The 20463-nt window shown below is 43.4% G+C and overlaps 1 long non-coding RNA gene across 1 annotated transcript in view; it reads left to right on the top strand.

The window, feature by feature from the left end:
* Nucleotides 1-257: 257 nt before the first annotated feature.
* Nucleotides 258-20463, top strand: part of LOC138752312 (uncharacterized) — a 61300-nt gene continuing 41094 nt past the window's right edge. Inside the window, exon 1 of the long non-coding RNA XR_011350510.1 lies at nt 258-328. This is a non-coding gene — a long non-coding RNA (uncharacterized lncRNA). The remainder of the gene's footprint in view (nt 329-20463) is intronic.

Genomic DNA, 20463 nt, shown 5'->3' with positions numbered 1-20463 from the left:
TAATGACATGGTTTATTGTATGTACTAGCCAGTACAGGTATGGGCTGGCCCGCCCTCCTGATGACATCCTCTCCTAGACTCCTCCCCTGTGACCTAGGCCATAAAGGTCGAGTCACCTCTTCCTTCCCTGCACTTCTCTAGCTTGGACCTGGGCTAGCAAGTGTGTAATAAAGCCTATTGTTCCACTCAGTCTTTGTCTTTGTGACTGTTGGGGCAACCGGTAGTGCCCAATAGTGGGTTGCTCATGGGTTCTAAAAGGGCTATTCCAGCTTCTGTAGATTTCCCAACCCTTAGGCTGAGCCTGTGCAAGTTAAAGCAGGCATGTGAGGTAATTTAATATTGATGGCGTTTTCCTTTGTTTATATGCTTGTTATATTTTTTTTACAATATTTTTATTAACTTTGAAATTTCACATCCAAAAATACAGAATAAATACATTAAATAAATATGTTAAAAGTCAAAAAGATTATTCCAAGGTTCTCCATATTTTAATCAAACAGATTATATTGTATTGATGTTTTATTACTTTATTGTTAAAAAAAAAGAAAATCTAAACCCACGACCAGGAAAGAAGCTGTTTGGTCAAAAAAAAGAAAGACAGTGATAAATGGCCTCATTTGTCAACATTTCTTCCTTCGTAACAAATCAAAGATTATTAAAGTAAATCAAAAAGGGTCCCCAGAGTATTTTAAAATTTGAATTCTATTTGGAAATAGAGCTTCTAATCTTCTCTAAATTTAAATACGACATGCTGTCACATAGCCATTGAGCACAATTAGGTGGGGTAACGTCCACCTGCTTAGCCATAAGAGAAATAAAAGCTAATACATGCAGCTCAGATGCCTTTAAAGTTAAACACTTGTTATACTTTTGTAATGACTTGTTGGTCTGTTTCCCATCCCCTATGATTTGTAAACATATGTCTCCATCACTTTTTCATGGGAAATACTATTTTCCCATTACCCTGTCTGAATGGACCCTTTTGCCTCATGTTCCCCTATTACAGTAAAACCTCTAGAATCTGGGCTCCTATGGGGATTGGTAGATGCTGGATAGTGAATTTTCTGGTTGCTGGAAATTGCATGTTGAATGATTGCTGAACAAATGATGAGGTGAACCAATTTTAAACTTCCAGAATTTTTTTACCTATTTTTTTTGCTGGTTGCTTGAAGCTACCGGTTGATTGAATTCCAGATAACATGGGTTTTACTTTTTTGCAGATTAAATGGATGTGTTTGTATTTGAGGTCCTATATTACCAAGTTTCTTCCTGTTTCCCCTACAAACCAAAAGATATTCCCTCTGCACACACACACACACACACACACACACACACACACACACACACACACACACACACACACACACACACACACACACACACACACACACACACACACACACACACACACACGCACCATTTGTTCTGCTGACTTCCCTTATCTGTATTCTTTATCGTGGCTATTTCTTGACATATCTCATGGGCAATATTGTCTAATTATATATCTCTGAAGTGGCACAGTATGTATTTGTAAAGGGTTTATAAAACCCACATTGTTTATGTTAGTGATACTTCAGTGAGTAAAATCCAGAAATTATCTGCTCTAGAAAATGTGAAATTTCCAAAAGTACTATTTTTGTTTAAGTTTGTGGTATTGCACCAATGTTTGCTAATTCAGCACTGAAAGCCTAACTGCAAAAAAAGCAAAATTTAGGTCTGTAAGGATACCAATAATTGCTGTCTCCTCTCTGTCAATCTGATGGACTTTACTGTGATCTATCAGCTGTCAGACCATGCTAGTGGGAAGTAAGCATCTCACATGGCCTTGATGGTAGGCAAGGTTAATTGGCTTGCTTTAGGTTTAGGTTTATTATAGGAATTTGTTAGTGCCGTTAGCAGTCGACTGAGGAATTGATTGGCAACCCCTCCCCAAAAAACAACCGTGATCAATCACATGACAGTATTTATATTGCATTTCTAGGGTTTTTATTTGCAGTGGTCATCGACTATCTGACATTAAGAATGATTCCTGAAATGGAAGATCTCCTTTGAATGGAGTCCTAAAAATGTGGCTGGAAATTAGTTTGCTAATTTCCTTGTGCAGAATCTAGGTGGCTTTGAATGCGAATCTGAAATTCTTGAGTAAATTCAATTTTTCTAAAAAAATATCTCTTTGGATGTTTAGATTCTGAATGTTAAAAAAAATGATTTTTTTGGAAAGTGAAGTACAATGTTCAATTTTTTTGTTTGTCAATTTTTTTGTTTGTCAATTTTTTTTCATGGTACAAAATCTTTGTGCAAGAGCTCAGAACATTTGGTAATGTTAAAGAAACCATGCAGATGCAAGTTGTCATTCGCATTATTTCATGATTTGGATCTCAGATTAATTTCTCTTTTAGAGTCCTTTACTTTACTAGGTCGTGACTCCATAAATAGAGGCTATCTGAAGAAAATTGATGCAGAAAATGGGATTACCAGTCCCATGTTCATCTGTTCCTTTTTTGTGCGTATATTTCTTCCCAAAAAATCCTAGTTTAATGTTCATTCACAAATTGGATTGTCTTTTTAAATGCTCCCATAATTTTTCTTTTCAATTAACAAGCCTGCGTGATCTGCCTTGATCACAGGGAAACCTACTTAGAGTAGAGATGACATTTCATATCGACTTATTCCCTAGAGTGACAATAGATATCATATTGATCCAGGTTGGCATTTAGCAGCCATTGATGCTCAATGTAGAAAATGTGGTAATTCATTTGGATGCAGCAATATTTATCTTTCATGAGTACTGTTCACCCAACAGAGATTGTTCTTGATAGACATTTTTCATCATGAAGAAAATATTAGCATTCCCTTTTTAACAACTTCACTGATACTCAAGATTTTTTTTAACAAAAACATATTTTACATGTCATTATTCTGCATCACACAATCATAGAACAGGCCCTTCAACCTAACACATCCCAGCCAAACAAATTGGCATTCTTGCCCGCATTTGGTTCATATCCTCAGAACCCCTTCTGATCCATATATCCGTCTAAATGACTTTTGAATGTTAAAATTGTGCCCACTTCTACAATTTCTCTGGCAGATATTTTTCAGATATGAATGAAAAATTTGACCCTCAGGTCCTTCTTAAATCTCTGCCTTCTAGTTCAGCAATCAAAAGAAGGTTCACTTTATCTCATAATTTCATCAACCTCTGTAAGAATACACATCTGCCTTCTATGTTCCAGGAAATGAAGACCCAGCCTATCCACCATCTCCATATATCTCAAGTCCTCTAGTCCCAGCAACATCCTGGTGAATTCCTCTGTGCTCCTTCCAATGTAAGGACTACAAGACCAAAAAATATAAAGCAGAAATAGACTATTCAGACCATTGAGTCTGCCCCACCATTCAGCCCTCCTGCCTGGCCTTCTCCCCATAACCTTAGATGCCATGGCTAATCAAAAACCTATCAATATTTAAATTTAGACATACAGCATGGTAACAGGCCATTTTGGCCAAAGTCTCTTTGCCTCCCAATTCCACCCAATTTGGAACATTTTGAATATCTGCCATAATTATACCCAATTAGTTACTGGTCTTTCCTCCAGCAGGGCAACTATAACTGCACACAGTGGTCCAAGAAAAGTCTCATCAGTGCTTTGTGCAGTTGCAACTTTAGTACTCTTTACCCTGCTCAGTGAGTTGCCACTTTCTGGGAATTATGCATGTTCCTCCAGGCCTCTCAATTCTATAACACTTGCCAGGCCCTACCATTCACTGTGTAAATCAAAGGGCATATCATATAATCAAACGGCAACTCCTCATACTTGTCAGAGTTAAATTCTATTTTCCACTCCTTGGCTCACCTTTCCAATTGAGAGATCTTATTTTCAATTGCTGACAAGATGTCAACCTTCTCAACTTCACCACTCCCATCTCTTATTCCAATCTCGCCCCTTCTGAATGCTCTGCCCTCCAGTCCTACTGCACCAATCCTAACTGCTCTAACAAACCCACAGACAAGGGTGGTGCTGAAACTAGATGACAGTTCTCAGACACCTCCTCTTACTTACCCCTTCAACAGGACCCTACCAAAGAATACCAATCCACCATTTCTAGCCTCATTATTTCTGGTCATCTCTCTCCCCTGGCCTCCAACCTTATGGTTTCCCATCTTCCTATTGACCAGTTCTTCCTCCTAGCTAAGATACAAACCTAATTATCAAGATAGACCCATTATTTCCATATGCTCACACCCCACTGAACTAGGATCATCTTACTTAGACACAATTTATTCCGCTCTGGTCCAGTCCTTCCCTACCTACATCCATGAAACCTCACATCTATCCATCTCTTCAATAGCTTCCAATTCCCTGAACTTGACCACTTTATTTTCACTATGGACGTCAAATTTCACTGCACCTCCATCCCCCATACAGAAGGTCTCAAAGCCCTTTGTTTCTTTCACATGAACAGATCAATCCATTCCCATTCCAGTACCATCCTCGACTACCTGGCAAAATTTGTTCTCATCATCAATAACTTCTCCTTTGACTGATTCCACTTTCTCCAAGTCAAAAGAGTAGCCATGGTTACCCACAAGGATCCCAGGTATGCCTGCATTTTTGTAGGCTATGTGGAGCAATCTATGTAGCACCTGTAATGAGCTTGTCAGCTTCTTCCACTTCGCATCCAACTTCTGCCCCAATCTCAAACTCACCTGGTCCATCTCTGATAACACTCTTCCTTTTGTGGATCTCTTTGTCTCCATCTTGGGAGACTAGCTTTCCACTGTTACATACTACAAACCCTCCAACTCCCACAACTACCTGGACTACACTTGCTCTCACCCCACCCCCTGCTAGGATTCCATCCCTCTTCTCTCAATTTTTCTGCCTCCGCCACATTTGTCCCCAAGATGAGGTCTTTCAGTTCAGAGCTTCTGAAATGTCTGCCACAAATGTGGCTTCCCCTCCACAACTATCAACTCAGCCCTCACCCACATCTCCTCCATTTCCTGCTCATCTGCCCTGGATCCCTCTGCTTCCAGATGCAAACAACATAGAATCCCCCTCATTCTCCCCTACCACCCAATCAGCCTCCATGTCCAACACATCTTCTGCCACCTTCCCCTGTGCCTACAGGAGGTGCAACCCTTGCATTCACACTGCTTCCCTCATCATTGTTCTAGGCCCAAAACAGGCCTTTCACGTGAAGCAACACACGGAGAGGACATGGAGAGGACTTATTCTCTACATTAGAGAGACCAGTTTCAGACTGGGAGATCACTTCGCTCAGCAACTCCGCTCTGTTTGCAACCACAGTGACCTCCCAGTGGCCAACCATTTCAATTCTGGGTCACACTCCCAGGTTCACGTCTGTCCATGACCTTATGTACTGACCCACCCTGACCACTTACCGATTGGAGGAACAACACCTTATTTTCCATCTGGGCACCCTCCAGCCACATAGCAGGAGCATTGACTTTATTGCTTTCCATTAAACCTGCTTGCCTTTTCTTCCCCACACTTCCCTTTTCCTGTCCTTCCAATTCTTTCACCCACACAGCCATACCATACCCCCTGCTGTCCCCTCCCTGTTTTCTCTTCCTATCATCTACTGCCTTGCCACCCTTCCCCCCTCCCACTCTTATGTTCAGACGTTTGTCAGTGTTTTCTCATACTTTGATGAAGGGCACAAGCCCGAAACGTCAGTTATGTATCTTTCCCTCTGCTACATGAAGGACACTGTTTGACCTGTTGAGTTTCTCCAGCATTTTCTGTTTTTATTTTAACCACGTTGTCTATGGAATTTTATGATTTACTTATGCTATAAACCTACGCAGGCAAGGCTCTCAATTCTTCCTCCTCTACATCAACAACTACTTTGGTGCTCCCATGTTAAGCGAGTCAACTTTATCTGCTTTGCTGCTAACTTTCACCCCGACCTCAAATTTATTTGGTCAATCTCTGGGGACACTCTCCCCTTTCTGACAAACTTTAAAGTCCCACAATTACCTCAGCTACACTTCTTCATACCCAATTCCCAGTAAGGATTCTATTCCTTTCTTTCAATTCCTCCCTCTCCATCGCATCTGTTTCCAAGATGAGGTCTTCCATTCCAGATTATCTGAGATGTCTTCCTTCTTCAAAAATCATGGCTTCGCCCTTCCCGCTGTCAAGTCAGCACTTACCCATATCTCCTCCATTTCCCACATATCTGCCCCGGACCCCTCTGCCACCATTTGCAAAAAGAACAGGGTTCCCCTTGACCTCACCTACCACCCTATCAGCCTGTGCATCCAATATATTATCTTTTGCAATTTCTGTCATCTACAACATGATAGGCATCATGGCTGGTGTGGTCATTAGCACAATGCCTTTACAGCACCAGTGATTGGAACTGGGGTTTGAATCCCATGCAGTCTGTACGGAGTTTGCCCCATGTTTGCGTGGGTTTTCCCTGGGGGCTCCGGTTTCCTTCCACCATTCAAAATGTACTGGATATAGGAGCCAAATGTGTTTGGTTTATAGCCGTTGGTTTAGCTGTGGGCATCGGTGGTGTTGCAGAATCCAAAGGCTGTGAATGTTCTGTTTCCTCTGGTGCGCATGTGCTATTCACTTCGGTTGTTGGCACATACGTGACTGTTTCACAGGGTTTCAGAGTCATTTAGCTGCATTGGTTGGTATGGCAGGCTAACGACTCCGAAAGGAGGGTGAGTGGGGCTCCGATATTTTCTGCTGGCCGTCACCACAACCATGGACACTACCATGTTACCACGCAACCACGTTACCATAGTTGTTGCGAGTCCTTTTGTTTTCATTAATAAACAGTTTAAAAATACATCTGGTCTTCACCTTAAATTTGCTCTTCGCATTACAGTTAAGAGCCTACTTTGCTTCCGAGCATTTTTTTTAATGGATAGTATTTGCTACAACAGGTGTATAGGTTAATTGGGTGTAAATTGTGCAGCATGAACTCATGGGCCAAAATGACCTGTTACTGTGCTATATGTATAAATTTAATTTAAAAATTATATTTATGATACCACCACCAGACACATTCCCATCACTTTGCTGAGCCCCTTCACTCAGTCTGCATCAGTGACGGGGATATCCCAATGGCCAACCATTTCAATTCTGCGCTCCATTCCCATTCCCATGATGACATGTCTGACTACTGCCAAACCAGGTCCACCTGAAAATTGGAGGAGCAACACCCAATATTCTTTCTGGGCAGTCTCCAAATGGATGGCATTAATATCGACTTCTCAGTTTCTGTTACAGCACTCTCTTCCCAATCCCTCTGTCTCCTTTTTTCCAGTTCTCCACCCCTTCCCTCTCCATTCACAGAGTTATCCCCTCTCCCCTGTTTTCTCTTGTTTCCCCCACCCCTCTTATCCACCTATTACACTTGCCTTTGGGCCTGTGCTCCTCCTTATTGCCCCTCCCCCATCATTTCATTTAGGTGCCTGAATGAGTTTGCTTTCCTTGATGAAGGGCTCAAGTCTGAAATATTGGTTACATATATTTATCTTTGCTATCTAAAGTGTTCTATGTGACCAACTGAGTTTCTCCAGCACAGTGTTTTTACTCCAATTACTGTGTTTGAAGACATTTGTGTGTTCACTCTATCCTCCCTCACTGTCAACCACAAATTTACCAATCACATTCGCTAAATTGCCATCCAGTTCATTAACATTGATTACAAACACAAGTGGACTCAGAACCCACTGTTGTGACGTACCACTGGTCATAGCTCACCAATAAGAAAAACATCCCTCCACTAGTATCCTGTGACTCCTTCCACTTTCCCAATTTTGAATCCAAATGGCCAGATCTCTTGGATCCCAATTGATCTAACTTTCAAGACAAAAGTGCCATGTGTGACTTGGTCAAATGTATACGTCGCTACCCTCTGCTCATCAACCCTCTTGATAACCTCTTCAATCCCTCTATAATATTTGTGATACATAATCTGCCACTCATGTTGCTGTTGATTCTGTTCTCCAGAATCCCCTCTAGCAGTTTTCTGATCAATGATGCTAAGCTCATTGGCCTGTGCTTTCCTCACGTGACCTTGCTGTCTTTTTTAAATCATTCATACATTAGCCACTCTCTTGTCTCCCCTCACTCCAAAGATGATGTAAATATCTCAGAAAGAGCTTCCACAATTTCCTCCCTCACTTTCCATAATGGGTGAGGAGGTGGTTCATCTGGCCCTGGAGATCTGTTCACCTTTCTATCTTCCAAGGCTGTCAATACCTCCTCTGTACTACTTCTTATATTATCTATCACATTGTAAATGTTTTCCTTCAATTCCTTGGCTCCTGGGATCTTCTCCACACGAAAGACTGATGAAAAATATTAATTTAAAATCTCATCCATCCCATGGCTCTGCATAAAGACAGCAATGTTCATCTTGAACGAGTTAAATCCTCCTCCTTTGCACCCTTTATAATTGATATACCTGTGCAATTTCTTGGGATTTTCCTTTATCCTGCCTGCAGATCCACCACAGGTCCATTGTTTGCCCTTCCGATTTCCCTCTTAGGTGAACTTATATATTTGTACTCATAAGGGAATTGTTTGACCAGCACTACTTAAATCTCCTTTTCCTTCACCAAACTTCAATTAAAGACACAATTGATTACATTTGATGAATATGATTATATTTTGGAGTCAGTCGGATCTAATTTTGAGTTTATGCAATGCAGAGTGTATAAATATGTGATGTATACCCAAAGCCACAATGAAGTTGGAGAGAGTGGAATAAACATGTCTTTGTGCAACTCTTTACTCCTCTTTGTAATCCATTGTAAATGTCTCACTCCAATTTTTTTGGGACTTTTATGACACCACATCTGGAGTATTAGGTGCAGTTTTAAGAAAGGTGCATACTTAAGAAAGGAGAAACTAAAATGTGGGATGGTGCAAGAAATTTTCATCAAACTGAATCCTGGGATGGCGGGACTGCTATATGAGGAGTAATTGGATCTGCTAGCCCTGAAGACTAAGAAGAGATCTCAGACAGGGGTTTTGCCTAGCTGGGTGGTCAGAAACTGAGTGTCTCAGTCTTGGAAAATGCTGTAAGGCATTTAGGACTAAGATGAGGAGAAATTTCTTCAAGCAGAGCATGGTGAACCTGTGGAGAAACAAATAATACAATGAGATGTTGATTCATTAGCTTTTTGCCTAACTGTAGGAGACTACATTTGAAAGGTCATAGCCTTGCTAGATACAAAAGTGCAGAATACTCGGAACTGATTTGATTTTATTTCAGCCTCATCTTGAGGGGAAGAAAAGCAGTTGAGGCAGAAATTAAATGTGTCAAGAAGAGAAATAATTCAAGCAACAGAATAAAAGTTTGCGTTCACTCCATCCAGTAAATCTGCCACTTGGAAATGGAATGCAAGCATGATAGCTGAATTATATGATAGAAAGAACGTGTGAAAATAGAATTAGAAATGTATCACAAGTCATTTAATTCTGTGAGAGTACAATAGAATATCAACATTTTCCAAATGAGTACATTCCTGAAATTAATCCAGCATAAGAAACAATGCAAGATTCAGCTCAGTTTGAGTCAAGGAATGATGTTTATCAAGTCAAAAAATGAATACAATGCACATAACACAAGAGACGTAAAAAGATTAAATCAGCAATTAATCTTAACATGTAAATCATTCTTTATTTCAAAATGGTAAAACAATGCAGCATGGAGAATCGTGTGATATTCACACAGCGAGACTGAGGGGGAAGATGTATGCTTATTTTAATGTAAGGAGCATTGTGGGTACGGCGGATCAACTTAGAGTTTGGATCAGTGCATGGAATTATGATGTGGTGATTACAGAGTCTTGTCTACAAGGGAAACAGGAGTGGCAGCTCAATATTCCTGTGTTTTGGTGGTTTAGAAGGTATAGAGAGGAAAATAAAAGAGGTGGAGGCATTGCATTGTGTAGAGCGCGTCGAAAGAACCAAAGAGTTGTTGATCCAAACCAAGGCTTTTATTAACTAAAAGACTGGAGCATATCACATAGGTTGACCAGTCCAGAATGACCTAGTCTGGCTAGGAGCAATCCTTTAAGACCTGCCAGTAGGTGTGGCTACACTCTCAGCCAATCACAGTCATCCTACACTACAATCTGTACATATACACATATACACATTGGTGATAGAAACTGTACTATCACATTCACCCCTTCTTTGAGAACTGATGGAGGTTAGGGGCTGTACCGGTCATGGGGCCTGACCATCTGGCGTGACCGCTGTGGTGCCGGGATTGAGGTCGCCAGAGTAGTGTCGCTGGCAGGTTCGTAGGGAGCAGCCATTGCTTCGCTCAATTCCCTAACGGCGTTGTCGACAGTCTGGCCTGAGCTGGTGAGGTGGTGCTGGTCCCTCTGTTCAAGCACATGACCTGGGGGAGAAGGAATAGTGGGAGGTTGGATTAAAGGCACTGCTGTGTCTGATCTGGCTTGGGCTAGGTCCCTTACCGAGACTGTGTCCTCCCGCCCGTCCGGGTACTCAACGTAGGCATAATGCGGGTTCGCATGGAGCAGAGTCATTCGGTCAACCAAGGGGTCATTCTTTGAGTACCGGACGTGGTGTCGTAAGAGGACTGGACCAGGAATCGTGAGCCACACTGGCATGGTTATACCCGACTCGGATTTCCTCGGGAAAGAGAACATCCTTTCATGGGGGGTGGGGGCGGGGTGGCATTGGTCGCGGTGCATAGGAGGGAGCGGATGGAGTGTAGGACACTAGTGAGCACATCGTGCCAGCGAGAGGAGGGGAGACCTTTGGACCGGAGGGAAGCGTAACCGCTTTCCAGACGGTGGCATTCTCTCTTTCGACTTGCCCATTACTGCATGGGTTATAGCTGATGGTCCTGCTTGAAGCAATACCACGCTCCAGAAGGTACTGCCGCAACTCAGCGCTCATAAACAAGGACCCCCTGTCACTGTGGATGTAACTGGGGTACCCGAAGATGGCGAAGATGCTGTGCAGGGCCTCTATAACTGAGGAGGCAGTCATGTCCGAGCAGGGCATAGTGAACGGGAAGTGGGAGTGCTCATCGATGGCCGTAAGGATGTAGGCGTTACGGTTGGTGGACGTTAGGGGACCCTTGAAGCCTATGTTGAGATGCTCAAAGGGACGGGTGGCTTTGATGACGTTGGTGTTATCCAGATGGAAGAAGTGGGGCTTGCACTTAACGCACACCAGGCAGGCTTTGGTCATGGAATGAATCTCCTCGTCCATGTAGGGCAGGTTGCGAGCTTTGACAAAGTGTGCGAACCTAGTGACCCCTGGATGACATAGCTCCTCATGGAGTTTCTGCAGCTTGTCCAGTTGTATGTTGGCACAGGTCCCCCTGGAGAGTGCATCTGCGGGTCATTGAGTTTACCTGGCTGATATATTATGCCATAATTAAAGGTGGAGAGCTCAATTCTCCACCTGGCGATTTTGTCATTCTTGATCTTACCTCGCTGGGTATTGCTAAACATGAAGGAGACCACGTGTTGGTCAGTCAGCAGTGTAAAGCACCTGCCAGTGGGGAAGTGTCTCCAATGACGTACAGCTTTGACTCTGGCCTGGGCCTCCTTCTCGACAGAGGAGTGTCGGCTCTTAGGACCCTGGAGGGTTCTGGAGAAGAAGGCTACCAGCCGGCTGGCCTGGTTCAAAGTGGCTGCCAGTGCAAAGTTGGACACATCACTCTCAACTTGGAACGGAATGGACTTGTCAATGGCGTGCAGTGTTGCAGCGGTGATGTCCGATTTGATGAGGTTGAAAGCCGCTCTGGCTTCGGTTGACAGGGGGAAGGAGGTGGTCTTGATGAGTGGCCGTGCCTTGTCGGCATAGTGTAGAACCCATTGGGCATAGTAGGAGAAAAAGCCCAGGCAGTGTCTGAGTGCCTTCTGGGTGTGGGGGGGGGGGGGGGGGGGCAAGTCCATGAGGGGATGCAGATGGTCAGAGTCCGGCATGACCACCTCGTTCTCCACCACACAACCCAGAATTGCGAGCCGAGTGGTCCGGAAGACACACTTGTCGAAATTGTAGGTCAAGTTCAGCCAAATTGCAGTCTGAAAAACTTTCTCAAGGTTGGCATCATGATCCTCTGTGTCATGGCCGCAGATGGTGACATTGTCCAGATACGGGAAAGTAGCAGTCAGCCCGTTCTGGTCCACCATCCGGTCCATTTCCCGCTGGAAGACCGCGACACCATTTGTGACCCCAAAGAGTACCCTGAGGAATTGATACAGCCGCCCATTTGCTTCGAAGGCCAAGAAAGATCGGTCTTCTCGGCAGATCAGGAGCTGATGATAGGCCGAACTTAAGTCAATGGTGGAAAATATGCAGTATTGGGTGATCTGATTCACCACATCCGTAATCGGTGGAAGGGGGTACACATCCAGAAGCGTGAAGCAGTTGATTGTCTGGCTGTAGTCAACCACCATCTATGGCTTCTCCCCGTTTTTAACAACCACCACCTGGGACTCGAGGTAGGTTCGATAATGCCCTTGTCCAGCAGTCTGCGCACCTTGCTTGTGATAAATTTCCTGTGTTCATAACTCTATTGCTATCTTTTGGTGGCCACAGGCTTCTAGCCAGGGGTGAGATTTGCGAAAAGTGCTGGCGGTGCAACTCGGAGGGTGGAGAGACTGTAGGTGAGGCCCTGGGCGCGGGGGCATGTGGCTCGGTCTGCTGCTGGCAGGACGCTTCCGGGGTGGAGTGGTTACAGACAGAGAGTGGAGCTTGAGGCCCCCCAAAGTGCAGGGAAATGGTTTGAAACTGGCACTGAAAATCCAGGCCCAGCAGTGCAGGGGCGCACAATTGGGGAAGGACTAATAGTTTGAAGTCTGTGAATGTGATGCCCTGGACTTTCAGGGTCACCATGCTGGACCCCTTTACCCCAGTCGAGTGCGATCTGGTCGCCAATGAAATTCTCTGTGCAGTGGGGAGAAGCCAGTCTGCAACGGTGGGCCAGGTCTGGGCGGATAAAACTGTCAGTTGACCACGAGTCAAATAAGCAATTGGTATAGTGTCCATGCACTTTAATCAGTTCCATTGCTCTTGTGAGGGTTTGTGGGAAGTCCTGGTTGTGGGTTATTGATGCAGAGACTTGTAATGGGGACAGTGGAGTCCTGTGTTATGACGTCAAGCAATGTGTGGGTGATGATATCACGCAAACAGTTGGGCCTGAAGGGACAGCGTCGAGGAGTTGGTGTTGCTGCCGGCAGCCTGATGGGGGTGTTGGCCAGCCAACGGTAAGTGTTGGGGGTCGCTGCTTGCTGTCGGCAGTGGGGCGGTCAGCGGCAGCGGGTCCCTGGTCAGCAGTGTCGGGTCCACGGTCGGCAGTGTTGGTGGGTACCGGGTTGGCTGCCTTGGTGGTGGCGGGTCCCCAGTCGGCAGCGGCGGTGGTGGTGGGTCCCCAGATGGTAGCAGCAGCGGGTACTTAGCTGCCTCGGTGGTGGCAGGTCCCCAGTCAGTAGTGGTGGCAGGTACCTGTTCAGCTGCCTTGGTGGTGGCGGGTCCCCAGTCAGTAGCATTGGCAAGTCCCCGGTCGGCAGCGGCAGCAGCGGGTCTCTAGTTTGTGGCAGTGGCGGGTCCCTGGTCAGGTGTTGCTTCATGATGTAGGGTGAACCTCATTGCGATGAGTGTGGGTTGTACCTTCTGTGCTCGGCGTCTGCCCCGTGACGTCAGGCGCTGCCGTGCGGTGGACTCCTCGCTCTCATTGGACGAAAGCTCTGAGGAAGGAGTGCTTGAAATCGAGAGTGGCGATTGGGCTTCACACGAGGCACTGTGTTTGGCGGTGGCCATTTTGGAGCGACAGACTACAGCAAAGTGGCCATTTTTAAGGCACTTCTGGCACCTGGCTTTTCTCGCTGGGCACTGGGACCTGCTGTGTTTGTTCCTCCTGCAGAAATAGCATTTTGGGGTTGCATCGGGCAGCCTAGCGACAGTAGTAGGGTAGAAGGAGGGCATCCTACTCACATCAGAGTGTGGGGTCCAGCCCCGAGAGTACATGTCCATACTTAAAACCGCAGCCTCCATTGTCTCTGCGATCTGGATCACATCCTCTAGGTTTTTCCCCCCGTGCTCTAGCAGGCGCTGCCTCACCTCATTCGATCGAACCCCAGCCACATAGGCATCCCGAATGAGATCATTTGTGGTCTCCTCAGCAGTTCTGTCTGTGCAGGCACAGTCCCTGCCCATTGCCCTTAGTGCCTGAATATAAGCTCTACAGGACTCACCGGGCTGTTGCCTCCTTGTAACAAGTTTGTACCGAGCATAGACCCTGTTCACAGGTCGCTCATTGAGCCCTTTCAGCACCTTCATGGCTGTGGCATAAGTGGTCATGTCATGGACACTCTGGTAGACTCTCAGGGACCCTATAGTCATCAATATTAGTAGTCGATGGTTGTCCTCTATCATGGCAGGGTCAGAGAGCTGTAAGTATATTTTGAAGCATCTCACCCAGTGCTTAAAGTCATTCAAGGCTGTATTTGACTGTGGGTCGATGTCGAGGCATTCCAGCCGTAGCATACACTCCATCCTTTCAAAACTTTTTATTTAATAAAATTGTAGAGCGCGTCGAAAGAACCAAAGAGTTGTTGATCCAAACCAAGGCTTTTATTAACTAAAAGACTGGAGCATATCCAGTTCAGAATGACCTGGTCTGGCTTGGAGCAATCCTTTAAGACCTGCCAGTAGGAGTGGCTACACTCTCAGCCAATCACAGTCATCTTACACTACAATCTGTACAAATACACATTGGTGATAGAATCTGTACTATCACACATTGCAAATCAGGGAGAGCCTCACAGCTGCCCTCAGAGAGAATATGATCATGGGCTCATCTACTGAGGCAGGAGGGGTAGAGGTCAAAAATAAGAAAGGTGCAATCATTCTGATAGAGCTATTACTATAGGCTGCCCAATAGTCACCGAGAGGTGAAGGAACAGATAAAGAACATAGAAAAGTACCAATGACCAGCACCTTTGTTTTGATGACATTGAGGGAAAGTTTTTGTCCTGACATTGTGCCATCAGACTGTTTATTTTCTTCCTGTAATCTGGCTCGTCATTGTCTGAGACCCAACCTACAGCAGTGATGTCACCTGCAAACATGTGGATGGAGTTAGAGCAGTTTTTGACCACACAGTCATGAGTATTAAAGAGTATAGTAAGGCTAAATACGCAAACTTGCAGTGCACTGGTGTTGGGAATGTAACCTCTCAGGGAGAACTTCTCTGAGAATATTTCAACTGAAATAATTGTAAAAGAACCATAACATACAAGGAATTGATGGCTAATTTTGAAGCTCCTCTTAATTGCTTTTAGTCACGTAGGAATATTTTTACAGAAGATTTTCTTGAGATTGTCTGCTTAATGAAATTCAAAATGGTTGAGAGTTGATTGATATTCTGAAATATAATCCTTCTCTTTGTCTCTGCTTTTTATACCTCAGACACCCATCTGCCCATTCTCCTCTAGCCCCCTTATTCTGGATATTGTTACTGTATCTGATGTGAAGGTCTTTGAATGCTAAGCATATTTTCTGCTATACTCTTATCTTTTCCCTCAATAAAGTTGTTGTTTCTCTTTTGTTATCTATGGTGATTATTTATCTAATTTCATTGTTCATTTTATCCTATATCAGGGTTTCTAATACCTTTCTTGCCAGTAGATTGGAGATGACTGGTTTATTCTTCTCTTCACTTTTTGACCATAAGATAAAGGAACAGAAGTAAGCCACTCAGTCCATCAAACCTGCTTCACCATTCCGCCATGAGGTGATTTAATTCACCTACTCAGCCCCACTCCCTTGCTTTCTCCCCATAACCTTTGATACCCCGACTATTCAGATACCTAGCAATCTCTGCCTTAAATGCACCTAATGATGCAGAAGCCCGAGGGAGCAAATTTCAGAAGTTCACCATACTCTGGCTAAAGAAATTCCTCAGAGGAGTCAAGTGATGGAGTAGTGGCCGGTAGGAGAATACCAGCCCTCTCCAGAAAAGAAGAAAAAAAGTGAAGGAAACGCAAAGCTCAAGAAACACAAAACACAACAAATAAAAGATAAAGGTGTGGAGAAAAGAAAGAAAATGGCACCTAAGAAAGAAAAAGCAAAAACAACGGGAAAAAAAGAAGGAAAGATGCCAGAAGAGAAAGGAGAAGGCCTTACTTGCACGAAGAAGCAGGGACCCGCCATGGACAGAGGAGCCCGCTCCCCGAGGTTAGTGGAGACCCCTCAGGGTTGTGACTTCCCGACTGCGGGACTGAGGTGCTCAATGCGCACAACAAGGAAAAGGAGAACACCGACAGGAGGAGGGACCAGCTGTGGAGTGAACCTACAGAGCACGACCAGCTGAAAGATACCTGACAGCAGGGCTCTCAGCTGGAAGAAAAGGAAAGCAACAGGAAAGGGAGGATGAGAAAGAAAAACAGGAACAGGAGGCCCAACAGTTAACCAGCCAAGAAGAAGAGGACCAACATCAAGAAGCCATGAAAAAAAATACCCAACAAACTGAGGCAAGCAGCTCAACAAGAAAGTCAGAAGAGACACAGATACAAGGAAGAGAAGTAGAAGACACAAACCCAAGAGCAGATACAGAAGAAGAAGAAGACCAAGCTCACCACAGAGGAAAAGAAGGTAAAATGAATGGACTGTACATAGATAAAAAAAATTTTTCAAGAACAAATGAAAGCATTAAAAGAATGGTTGACATTAGAATTTAGTGAAATGAAAAGGAAAATGAAAAGAACAGAATAAAAAGTGAGTAGAATAGAGCTGGACATAACAGATGTAGGGAAAGGATTAGAAATTGTGGAAGAACTTGTAGTAGCTATAGAAATGGAAGTGAACGATTTAAAAAGAAAATTGGAAGAAAGTGACAAAAAAGTTAATCACAAGAGTTGTTAGCTCAGAAAATGGATATAATGAAAAACTATAGTAGGCTAAACAATATAAAGATAGTGGGCCTAAAGGAAGATGAAGAAGGCAATGATATGAAAGAATTTATGAAAGAATGGATCCCAAAAGTCCTAGGAATGCCAGAAATGAAGGAAGGAATGGAAATAGAAAGGGCACACAGAACATTAGCCCCGAAACCACAGTCACAACAAAAACCAAGATCTGTTTTAGTAAAATTTCTGAGATACACGACAAGAGAAAATATATTGGAGAAGGCGATGAATAAAATTAGGGAAGACAAAAAACCATTGGAGTACAAAGGTCAAAAAAATTTTTTCTACCGAGACACAAGTTTTGAACTCCTAAAGAAGAGGAAGGAGTTTAACACAGCAAAATTGATCTTATGGAAAAAAGGCTATAAATTTATGTTAAGATATCCAGCGGTCCTTAAAATAGTTATCCCGGGGGAGCAAAACAGACTGTTCTCAGATCCAGAGAAAGCACGAGAATTTGCAGAATGCCTGCAGGACAGATAGAGAGATGAAGAGATGTAACAAGAATGAAGAACGACGACAAACTACATATAAAGATGTAAAAATAATGTATAAGTAAGAACTAAAGGAGGGAAGTAAGGGAGAAGGGGGGAAAAAGGAGGGTGGAAATAAAAAGAAAAAGAGAAAAAAGAGGGGTAGCTTTGTTTTAATGTGAAGATAAAAGTCTTTTTTAGAGGGGGTTGGGTAGGAGAGAATAACAGTCACTGCGAAATCAGTTGACACTTGCGAATGGGTTCACAGTCCGAATGGAGAGGGAAGTTGTGGTTGCCCGGCAAGGGACAAGGGGCGACTCAGAGAGGGGGGGGGGAACACTTGGGGTTAAGGGAATTTTAGATGTGGGAGTTGTTGAAGTATTTTATGTTTTAGAAGTGTTGTCATACATTGAGTTCAAAAAGGGAAAACTGAGAGATGAAAATGGGGAAAAGGGGAAAGGTGGTGGTGAGGAAGCGGAAATGAGATTTAAACAGAGTATGAGATGGCCATGTTGAACTATATGACTATAAATATTAATGCAATACATAACCAAATCAAAAGGAAGAGGCTATTAGATTTACTGAAAAAAGAAAAAATAGATATAGCATTCATGCAGGAAACGCATCTAACTGAAGTGGAACATAATACATTAAGGAGAGACTGGGTAGGACATGTAACGGCAGCATCATATAACTCAAAAGCCAGAGGTGTAGCTATATTAATCAATAAAAATGTACCAATCAAAATAGAGGAGGAAATAATAGATCCAGCAGGGAGATATGTAATGATAAAGTGTCAGATATATTCAGAATTCTGGAATTTGGTCAATATATATGCACCTAATGAAGAGGATCAAAAGTTTATGCAAGATTTTTTTTGAAGATTGTAGATACGCAGGGGAATATATTAATGGGAGGGGACTTTAACCTTAATTTGGATCCAAAGATGGATAAAACTGGACGAAAAACTAGCAAAAAGAACAAAGTAGCCAAATTTATGGTTAAATCAATGCAGGAAATGCAACTTTTGGATTTATGGAGGAGATAACACCCAAAGGAGAAGGAATACTCATATTATTCGAGTAGACATAAAACATACTCAAGGATTGACCTATTTCTGTTGTCAGCCCATATCCAAGGGAGAGTTAGGAAAACAGAATATAAAGCTAGATTGTTATCTGATCACTCACCCCTGTTATTAGCAATAACATATTGATGGAGATTAGACTCCATGCTACTTAAAAGACAGGAATTTAGAGAAGTTATTGAGTGCCAAATTAAAATGTACTTTGAAATAAATACGGAATCAGTGAAAGACAAATTTATATTATGGGATGCAATGAAAGCCTTCATTAGAGGGCAGATATTAAGTTATGTAACTAAGTTGAAAAAGGACTACAATCGGGAAATAGAACAGCTGGAAAGGGAAATAGTAAGTACAGAAAAAGAACTAGCATCAAGGGAAGATACAACAAAATGAAGAGAATTGGCAGACAAAAAAATAAAATGCAAAACATTACAAACATATAAGATGGAGAAGAACATAATGAAAATAAAGCAGAGGTATTATGAGCTAGGAGAAAAAACGCACAAAATACTAGACTGGCAGCTTAAAACAGAATGAGCTAAAAGAACTGTATTGGCATCAAGGAAAAAGGACAAACAAATTACATATAACCCAACAGAGATCAATGAAAACTTTAAGGAATTCTACGAGCAATTATACCAAACTGAGAACAAAGGGAAAGAAAACAAAATAGATGAGTTTGTAGCTAAAATTGAACTACCAAAATTGCAAGAAGAGGACCAAAACAAATTGATAAAACCATTTGAAATAGAGGAAATACAGGATATATTAAAAAAGCTACTGAACAATAAAATGCCTGGAGAGGACAGACTCCCAGTAGAATTCTATAAAACATTTAAAGAATTATTAATTCCTCCTCTCCTGGAAGTAATGAACCAGATAGAAGAAACACAAAACTTACCAGATTGATGTAAAACAGCAATAATTACAGTAATATCAAAGACAGGGAAAGATCCACTAACACCAGCATCATATATACCAATCTCTCTACTTAACTCAGATTATAAGATAATAGCTAAACTATTAGTAAACAGATTGGCCAACTGTGTACCAAAAATAGTAAAACTAGATCAAAATGGATTTATTAAGAAAAGACGAACAATGGACAATGTCTGGAAGTTCATTAACTTAATCCATGAGATTTCTTTAAGCAGTCCTTGTACCTCTTCTTTGGTGCACCTCTGTCTCGGTGGCCAGTGGAGAGCTCGCCATATAACACGATCTTGGGAAGGCGATGGTCCTCCATTCTGGAGACGTGACCCACCCAGCGTAGTTGGGTCTTCAGCAGCGTGGATTCGATGCTTGCGGACTCTGCCAGCTCGAGTACTTCGATGTTGGTGATGAAGTCACTCCAATGAATATTGAGGATGGAGCGGAGTCAGCGCTGAAGGAAGCGTTCTAGGAGCCGTAGGTGATGCCGGGAGAGGACCCATGATTCAGAGCCGAACAGGAGCATGGGTATGAGAATGGCTCTGTACATGCTGATCTTTGTGTGTTTCTTCAGGTAGTTGTTTTTCCAGACTCTTTTGTGTAGTCTTCCAAAGGAACTATTTGCCTTGGCTATCTCGTTGTCGATCCTTGCATCAGATGAAATGGTGCAGCTGAGGTAGGTAAACTGGTTGACCGTTTTGAGTTCTGTGTGCCCGATGGAGATGTGGGGGGTGGGGGGGCTGGTAGTCATGGTGGGGAGCTGGCTGATGGAGGGCCTCCATTAGATTAAAGAAATCTCTTGGTGTTTGCCACATTGACCACCGCCAGTGGGCTGATATCACCTACAACCATGCAGCTTGGTGCCTCACAGTTCGGCGGGCAGCAACCTCCTTTGAAGAAGACCACAGAGCCCATCTCACTGACAAAAGACAAAGGAGGAAAAACCCAAGACCCAAACCCAACCAACCAATTTTCCCTTGCAACCACTGCAACCGTGCCTGCCTGTCCTGCAT

This window comes from Narcine bancroftii, chromosome 2 (assembly GCF_036971445.1).
Source record: "Narcine bancroftii isolate sNarBan1 chromosome 2, sNarBan1.hap1, whole genome shotgun sequence".
Taxonomy (NCBI): Eukaryota; Metazoa; Chordata; class Chondrichthyes; order Torpediniformes; family Narcinidae; genus Narcine; species Narcine bancroftii.
This window is presented reverse-complemented; position numbering and strand designations above follow the sequence as displayed.